This window comes from Filicampus tigris, chromosome 12 (genome assembly GCF_054856515.1).
Source record: "Filicampus tigris isolate MCC_2025a chromosome 12, RoL_Ftig_1.0, whole genome shotgun sequence".
Lineage (NCBI taxonomy): Eukaryota > Metazoa > Chordata > Actinopteri > Syngnathiformes > Syngnathidae > Filicampus > Filicampus tigris.
The window spans coordinates 18,480,049-18,489,579 of record NC_141228.1 but is presented as its reverse complement, the minus strand read 5'-3'; the positions used below and the strand labels follow the sequence as shown (position 1 = coordinate 18,489,579).

The window sequence follows — 9,531 nt, the reverse complement described above, 5'->3', positions numbered from 1 at the left end:
AAAAAAAAATAAAGCTCCATTTTTTTTTTTTGGTGGGGGCACAACTCTGTCCTCTCGCTTGTGCAAAGCCTGCCAGACGGGCGAGCATGCCACAATGGGTTCCCTGTGCGCTAACATGATTACATTGACGTGGTGGAATGGAGCCAGAAGGAAGCAGGCTGCCTCCCCACTGAGTGGCTGCGCTTCTGCAAGTCAATAATAAACACGCCACTTCCAGCGGGAGAACATTTTCTCGTTTATTGATCTGCAGGTGATGCCGGGACATCATAGTCACGTTGTTTTTCTGTCCATATTGGGGATCAGTAACCAGGCGCAAAGCGTACATTTTTTCAATGGGATGGCCAGGGTGCCACAAGGTCTTATTCACGTAACCGAGAAGGCGTTGTTTATCATACCATCCGCAGTCAGGGTTTCACCATATATAGCGCACACATATACAGAACATTGCCCAACACACGCAGGAACAAGTCTAAGTAAAAAGCGACGCTTTGCTGAGATTAATTCAGGAGTTATCGTCATTTTGCGTACTACGATCAATGGCTCAATCGTTCGAATGGTATTTGAAAAAGCATAATGAAACAAAAATCGAATCCTTCTACACGATTCTTAACAGGATTTTTGCTTCGATTGCTCGTATTATGAATGTGTTGGGCAAGATTTGTACATGTGTGCATTTTATTTCATGAAACCATGACTGTGGATGTTATGATAAGCAATGACTTCTTGGCTATGTTGTTTGCTTGCTGCATGGGAAAGTAGTGACTTTGATTGACATTGACTGTAAGAGTTTAATCATCTTTGCTTAAAGTAGAAATCAACCCAAACACATTTTTTTTTTCAAGAATATGGTCCCAGCAGGCCCACTGGTTGAAACACGGCATTCTGATTAATTTTACGTTTGTGGAATATGAGTTGAGCAGCAAAATGTACTCGTTTTTAGCCATGACTGGAGGCGGCCATTTTGTCTTCTGTCGACTGAAAATGACATCACAACTGCTCACAACAACCAATCACGGCTGACCTGTTTTCTGAATCTGAGCCGTGATTGGTCGTTGTGAGCAGTTGTGATGTCATTTTCAGTCGACAGAAGACAAAATGGCCGCCCCCGGAGATGGCTGAAAACGAGTGGATTAACACTTATTCCACAAACGCAATATTTATCAGAATGCCCTGTTTCAACTAGTGGGCTTGCATAGAACATAGTCTTGGAAAAAAAAATGTTTGCGTTGACTTCCCTTCTAAATACACAGTTAATATAAATGAATTGTGGCAGAGTATCAAGAGTTATAAGAATATTGCATTCATGTGAAAATGAGAGGAAGTCACCGGTATCAAAATCTTCCTCTAGATGCGGGGGGGGGGGGCTATTAATTTATTGCTTGTGTCTACATTTGAAGAGGACCTTGAGAAATATGATCGGATATTAAATCGTAATTGCAATATCGAGGGGAAAAAAATTAGATTATTTTTCAAAATAATTAAAAGTCCTATTTGTAAGTCCAAATACCGCTGTATTTATATAAAAGCCGTTCGAAAGTAAAAATTCCATAATATGCCCCCTTTACAGTTTAGTTTAGAAAACTGATTTTAAAATGGTCACCGAGCGATACGGCCTTATTGTGTGCAAACAAAGATTGTGAAGACAAACCGTCCCCTTCTCGTGACCTCGACTCATCATCGTAATTAGCAGATAACCTTTAATGAGTCCTCGGCCTAAGCGCGGAAAATGCCACATTAGACGCGACCGCGTGGCAAAAAGAAAAAAATGCACGTACACACATTTAAACGGCGTTGAGCGTTAAACGTGTCGTGCCTTAAATGTCACCTGACTGTATGGCGCGGAGGGCACGCCGCCGCGCTCTTTGGCTACGGGGAAAGATCACGCTGTCGCTAAGCGTTGTCGCCGCATGCTGACAAGCAGAACCGCAGAGGACCACTAAAACGCATATGACAATCTGTGGGCAGCTGTAATTAAACACATTTGTCATCATGCCACTGATATGCAACCGTCACAACTGTTTTTCGCCCCCAGTGGAAAATGTCAAGCTATTTTAAAAGGCGGACATTATGTAAAATGGACTTTTCAAGTGCTTTTATACAAATAGTTCTCCGGGGTGCCTGCCCACCCATCAAGTGCGAAATTAAAGTAAATCTCTTATTTGCAAGTACATATTACCGGCATTTTGGTATTTTACAGCCTTATTTTAACATGGCATGAATTCATTTTCCCTCCAAAATTCTACACCAATAGCGAAACAAGAGTGCAACCACATTATCTCAGTTGTTTATTCTCACTTCCCCTCTCAAAGATTTTTTTCAAACGACTTTTAGTCTAAATCACAAAAGTGGGAAAAGTTTTGAAATTGCTTATCTCGGTGTCATTTTTTTTAACATCATAAAAACCTTGCGTTTGAACAGGGGTGTGTAGACTTTTGTGATCCACTCTATGCCTCTCTTTCAATGCAAAAACTGCACACTGATGAATAAATAAGTGAAGTCAGGACTCAAAAGCTTCCTCTTGCACCCAACATGGTGCGCTTGTTGGTCCCAACATCAATAATTTCCATTCATGTGCTGTCTTGAAAACAAATATACTGTATCCGAAAGTTTCCACCAATGGGCTCGAGGCAAAGAACTGGTATGCTGATTTTAGTGATTCATGAAAATAGCCATGAATATTAACCACAGAATTGTACGGTATGGCTCCCTCCTGACATGCTGGGATGAATTGAAGTGAGAGATGGAGCAATTATTGTATGATAATGCCCTTAAAGTTCGTGATACAATGCATAGATTTATACACATTAATTCGCTTTATTTAAGGATCGGCGTGGGTGTGTGTTGGGTTATGCATTTGCCTATGCATGAACGCCACATGAGCGTCGTCCCGCCTTGAATCAGTTTGGAAGTGATGCTGTCATCTTGCGTCAAGCTGCCAGCATTCAAATGCTGGAACATAAAGTAGCCGACACACACGCACACACACACACACGCACACGATGACACCAGCTTGCATGTATTCTCCCTTCGTCTTGTGGTCTGGTCACGGCTGACTTGCCGTCGATGCTCTGGAAACGCACCATGCCTCCAAACATACAAGTTGCGCAACACTTTATTTCGCACAGAATTTATTCAGCACGTGTGAAATTAGACACAGATTTACAATGTTGTCTTGTCAATACTGATCCCTGTCAAAACTAGTGTGTGTGGACATTTAGACCAAGTTGTGTGCTGCAAAAATGCACAGGTTATTGGTTGATGAGGAAAAACAAAAGGTAAATATGTGCGTATAAAACGTTAACATGTGTATATTTTAATGGTAAAGTATGTATTTTAAAATTGTATTATTAATAATTTCATTGGAATTCATGATCCAATTCTTGTTGTATAGTATATCGTCACCCTCTTAAAATAATCGCTTAAGTCATTTTTTCATTTTTTTCAGAAAACACAAAAAACTGAACCACATTCCGATAATCGTATATGCATTAATAATTTCATTTCAGGCGTAAAATTGAATGACCTCTGTAACTAAGGATGCAGCTGATTTTGGTGAGGTGGCGAGCACCCTGAGATGTTTATGGCAAAAAAACATTGTTTTTTTCAAACTATGACATAGGCCATTATTTTAAGAAGCTGATGATATGTCAAGATTAATAATGTTTTAATAATAATATTTTTGCTTTGATAATTTCATATGACTCAATTAACCGTAGGTCCCGCCCCATCTGTTCGCTCCAAGTTGTCACTCAAAGCTCAGCATTGCGAGCACGTGCCAATTGTTGTCATTGATTAATGAAGTGAATTCTGCCTAGCAACAAGTGTCCCAGGAAAACGTGACATGATTATTAAAAATAATTTTTGAGGAATTTTGTTGCTCTGCTGGATGGTTAAAATGTGTAAAACCGTTTTGTCGATTGTTAGATATTTGTTGTTCAATTGGAAATACACAATCAAAGCAAATGCCAGCTGCTCGCCTCCCCCCTTTGACAGGGCAGAGACTTGGTACGGTCCAATTAGCTTTTGCTCTTTCTCCTCTACGGTACAAGGCAGTGACCTTTGTGACCTTTAACGAGACTAACACGGCAAAAGGTAAGAAAAAAAGCACATTTGAAACACAAACAAAGTTAGTTAAGTAAGAAAAGTATGTTGAAAAAGGAAGACTAAACCCCTATGTTGTTGGTTACAAAATGCTAAATGCTAACGTGAGTGCTTTTGTTGTATTTTTAAGGCTCAAGAAATGGGGGGAAAAAAAAGCTAACGTTAACTTGCTTTGTTACTGTGCCTGGACAGTGGGCACTAGTACTAGTACACTACACAGTCTCTACTTTGCTGCAGCACTGCAGAATGTGTCTCCTTAGATTTTGGCAGTGGGAACATGACATATCTTACATCGCTATGGAACCAAGACACTGCTATTATATGACCTGTGTATGTACTGTATGTATGTCTGTACAATATGTGTGTATGTGTGCGCGCCTGCTTGCCAGACACCGGACTGGGAAGAAATCAAAAGTGTCCTGTACTCGCTCCCAGAATCCCCTAGCCAGTATAAACAGAGGGTGTCTGCGAGCAAAAGAGACCAGTGAATTATTAAAGTGTTAGGAAGCGTTGCTCAAAAAGAGCCGGTGAACCACTGAGACACCGCAATACGCACAAACGCACACGCCTTCATACCTACACATACACACACACGCGCACACACACACACTCTGACAGGTCTGGTTATACCCAAAAGATGCCATGCTCACAATCACTTGCCGTGAAGAATGTTTGTGAGTATTGGTGCTGAGCAAAGCTGTTCGATTCCACAGTGTCCTTATGTCCAGCTGCATGTATTGGACAGAATCCAGTAATGGTGCAACAATTAGTCAAATGGACAACTAATTATCTAAGTAATCGATAATTGTTTTTGATCATCGTTGACTGGTTTAGATATGTTTTTTTACTTAGAAATTTTCCAAATGGTCAGATTTTTTTTTTTGCTTCTCAATAGTTAACATGATCCCATTTCTGTAGTTCTCCATGAAAGTTAATGGATTATCTTTGTTTTGAATCAAAATAAAACGTGCCTTTATTTTGGAGAGCAATGATCAACTTTTGCCTATTTTCTGACATGTTAACTGAGTAACTGAATCATAAGTAGTTTAAGTTTGTGCATTTTCTGCACTGTCAATTTCAAAACGTCATGCTTTTGAATAAAAGGATGGATTTTTTTTTTACATCAGATTGAGCAAGTAATCAACAAAATACTCAACAGATTATTCGATTATTAAAGTAATTGTTTGTTGCAGCCTTAGTATCCAGTCTCCTGTCGTATTGTTTGCGCCCTATAAATCTAGATCTGAGTTAGAAAATATTTATGAACTTCTACCTCGTGCTCCAACCTGTTTAAAGATGCATTTTACTGCAGTTCTGTTCCGCTTAGATAAAAACGAGGTAGAGAAATAATGTGAGACAGCAGCGTCGCAAACCGGGTTGTTGTTGTTGTTGTTGTTGTTGTTGTAAACTTAAACGTGACGTGATGCACTGCAAAAATAATTACATTTGCAAGCAGTGATGAACGGGCTCCTGTTTTTGCATTCCTTGAAATGATGGCAAAACATTGATGCCATGGTCCCCTCACATTGGATAGCGTAGGTTAGTGATTCTAGTGGTGCATGCTAACAAACCACAACAACAATGAAGGGAATTGAGTGTATCCTGTATTTACTCCTCAGCCATGTTAAGGTGAAAAATTCTACCCAAGACCAAGGCCAGCCGGAAACCGGATCACTGCAGCCAAGTGGGGACTGCGGCGTGTAATACGGCAGCTAACAAACAATGGAGGAGAATGCAGGTCTACTGGGATTACTTCTCGGCCACGTGAAGGAGACATGTTTTTTTTCCGAGTGAGTATCCCTAACCCTAACGAAGAAAAACGGGCTGCTGCAGCAAAATGGAGACTATGGATGAATATACTGCAATGGCATAAACGCAGGCAATGCTAACATTAGCATGAGCGCCACTGCATCGGTCTGCATAAAAGTAGGGAGGACGCTGCTAATCTTTTATAGCCAGCCAGTGGCAGCTTGCAGCATTATCTGCACTGTGTGCGTGTGTGTGTGTGTGTGCGTGTGTGTGTGTGTGTGTGTGTGTCGGCCTCCATTGACTGCTGCTAGCCAAGCTGGCATTCATTATCAAGCAGGTAATAACACAGAGCACTGGCTCTAACTCAAGCGGCCGAGGACTCATTAATATAAACAGGCCCCTAAACCCAAACTCAATTTACTTGAAAGCCTCTTTGGAGACGCTGCTTGAGTAAGTAAAGAGTGTGGTTTTTTTTTTGTTTTTTTTTCTGCTTCTGCGCTAACTGAGTGCACCAAATGTATTCGTCTGTATTCTGCCAACACGCGCCGCGCTCTGCAGCAGTTTAAAGCCAAAATATACCGATCCCAAAACACTTCGTTTCAAACACATCTTACAACATTACCCTTACAAATGTATATATATATATATATTTTTAAATAAGCTTGGTCCTCATCCCCCCCAGTCCCAAAATCATGTTTGGCCCCTGCCCTTAAAGATAAATAGATCACAGATTATTTGATATTGTTAAAAAAAAAAAAATGCGCCTGAACTGTATGTTGTCGCTTGGCAACTCAGAAAATACCAATTACTATTTTCCTATTCAGAAATTTTATTACGTTTTTGACTATATTTGAATATTGTTCAAATTAATTAAGACAAAAAGCATCCCTCTCTCCGCTAACTTCGTGCCTCTAATTTGAACTGAGTTGAATTGAAATTAATGTGTTGTCGCTTGGCTCATTGTTAGAAAACAAGTTGTGGAAAAAAAAAATACTGAAACAGAAGTTTAAAGAAGGTCCCAAAATGTTCACCTGTGAAGGTTCTAGTACATTTTAGGTTTATTTCACCCAAAAGTTCAATATCCTTAACATTGTATGAGAAGTGTGTTATTTAAAACATTGCTTTTTTCTTTTTTTATTTATTTTGAGCTCATAACATCTTTAGTTTGGGTCTAGTCATTACTGAGTCTAATTAGCCCTTGCTAATGTTTAAATTTCCAACTTTGTGATCCGATGATCAGAATGATGATCCCCCCCCCCCCCCCCCAAAAAAAAAAGATATAGAGATTCTAAATTTTGTCTTGGATGACGCACATAAGCTTCATTAGCCTCCTGCGGCAGGATGTTGTCACAGGCGCTGTGGGATGTCGACGGAACTAACGCTAGTCATATATGCAGATGCACAAGTGGCACCACCTTGTAGCTGCTGTTGATTTAGCATGTGCCAGTGCTTTGATTAATGACATTAGATTAAAAGACAGGGAGGTCTTATTGCTGAGAATAGCACATAGACATAGAGCAGTGTTTTACATCATCCTAATAGAATTGCACACTAAATAGTTGGCCGTAACGTTTTGTCAAGGGCAAACTCTCATTTTCTACTTTTGGACCCAAAGATGCTTACTAGTGTTTTTTTGGTTTTTTTTGAGTATACATTTATTCACTTGCCAAGTCATTAGTCACATCGGCACAATCGAATTGGAGCCAATACAAAATGCTCAGTTTAGTCAAAGAGGTATTTATTTAACAAGAGGTGCACTTATTGCACTGCAGCATACTGAGATATTTCCAATGTTTTGTCCCTCTCATGTAGCTGAATAAGATAAAACAAAAAAAAGTGTTAAAAAGTGAATGTCGATATCCACCACATTGATAAAACATGCTCAATGTCTCTCTTACGGTGTGGCGTCAAATTGGTTTGTTCATCTGTGGGTCAATGGGTCCGTTATTGTCATACTGCTGGACATCCCTATTCTGGAGAGTTCTCGGCAGTCATTGTCAAAACGTATTGATTTGTAATTTGTGAAAAAAAAAATGGCCACAGTAACCCAAGTCAAAGGTTGTACAGGTCCTTACTGTTACCTTGTCAGCCATCTTTCACAGGTTACTGAACCAGGGCTAGATGACTGCTTCATAAATGCAAAGGGAAGTGGGATTGCTTCAGCATTCCCACAGTCAGTACGCTGGTCCACTCTCACACCAGCCTCCTTCCTCTTCTCCCCTCCTCCTACTCCTCCTCTCTCGCCCTCCTCTTCCTACTCTTCCTCAGCCGCTCAGTGAGCATTCGTAATTAGCGAGCTTTAACAGTTCGATCTGATCCTCCTTGAGGTTGGATACGTCTGAGAAGCCCAATGGAACACAGACTGTCTGCTTGCCACTGCCTGAAAATACTGGAATAATGGAAAAAACACTTTAATCTCTCTCAAGAAATGAATAAAATGAATCTCTCTATCAGTCTTAGTTAGGCCAACTAGTTGATAAGCTAACCGTTGAGGTAATAGTTATCAATTAATTAACCCCTAACGCAGTCTCGTTGGCTTATTAGTATGTCTTGGCTATTCACAATCACTGGTTATTGAGTTTATTTTGCTGTTGGCTTATTATGTTGGTCCTAGTCACTTAGCCAAATGTTCTACTTAGGTATTAGCTTGGTTAACCTGAGAAGCAATTTGTCGAACTGGTTCGGTACAACATACTGATAAACCAACTCGTTAAGTAAAATCTTTCGATAAACTAACCAGTGAGCCAATAGCTTAGAAGACATTTTGACTTGACTTAGCTCAAGTGGTTAGCCTACCTTTTTATCATGTTAGCTTATTGGCTAATTAGTATGTCTGACCAAACAAGTTAATCAAAAGAACAAGTTAGTTGGCTTGTCCTTAGGGCAGTCTTAGTGAGTTATTGTCGACTTGGAGTGGCTAAAAAAGTCAACACAAATGAAGAAAAGTGACTTGAGCTTTTCCCTTTCAGTGGTCCCCACAGCGAGTCACTTACATGATTTGTTTGGCAATTTTTACACCTTACGCTAAGTATCCATTTTAGCTTGCACGTCAACATATCCATCTAGCTATCTTATGTATTTTTGCTATGAAGTTATGTTATCATTTTAGTTGGTTGATTAGCATATCTTTCTAAGCAAACAAGGTCACCGTATCCTCCGCATAGCAACTATTTTAGCTAGCCAGTTAGCTTTTCTAGCATCTGTCCATATTACAAATGGTATAGATCCTTACATCTATTTCGCATGTGCTGAATGTACTCTAATGACGCACTCCTGATGATTACCACGGAACAACAGCGTTAGAATTCATTTCATTCCGTTCATTTAAGTGGCTCACTATTTTATTTCCAAGAGGTTTGTCACCGGGAAGTCGAGTAGTGGCGGAAGTCATTTGGTGGCGGTAATGACGTTTTAAGTGTGGCGTGCTGCAGTGTGGTGTGAAAAGTGAGACTGTTTCCTTGCAGATGACGTCGTACACCGGCACTCATTTAGCCAAGCAGTGCTGTCAGGGTTTCTTGCAGTGGCCATAGCAACAGCAGTGGAGTGGAGAGGAAGATGAGGATTTTGGTTGTTGTGATAATGCACAGTGTCCTTGTTGCAATGGAAAAAAAAAAAAAAAAAAATTTTAAATCTGTGATTTTGATTTATTTATTTGTTTATTTTTTTTTTTTAACCCACTTT

At 40.0% G+C, this 9,531-nt stretch overlaps 1 protein-coding gene across 1 annotated transcript in view; it reads left to right on the top strand.

Moving 5' to 3' along the window:
- Positions 1–4,005: 4,005 nt before the first annotated feature.
- Positions 4,006–9,531, top strand: part of dab1a (DAB adaptor protein 1a) — a 190,563-nt gene continuing 185,037 nt past the window's right edge. Inside the window, exons 1-2 of the mRNA XM_086047316.1 lie at positions 4,006–4,092; positions 5,721–5,891. The gene's annotated coding sequence lies outside the window, so the exon portion shown is untranslated. The remainder of the gene's footprint in view (positions 4,093–5,720; positions 5,892–9,531) is intronic.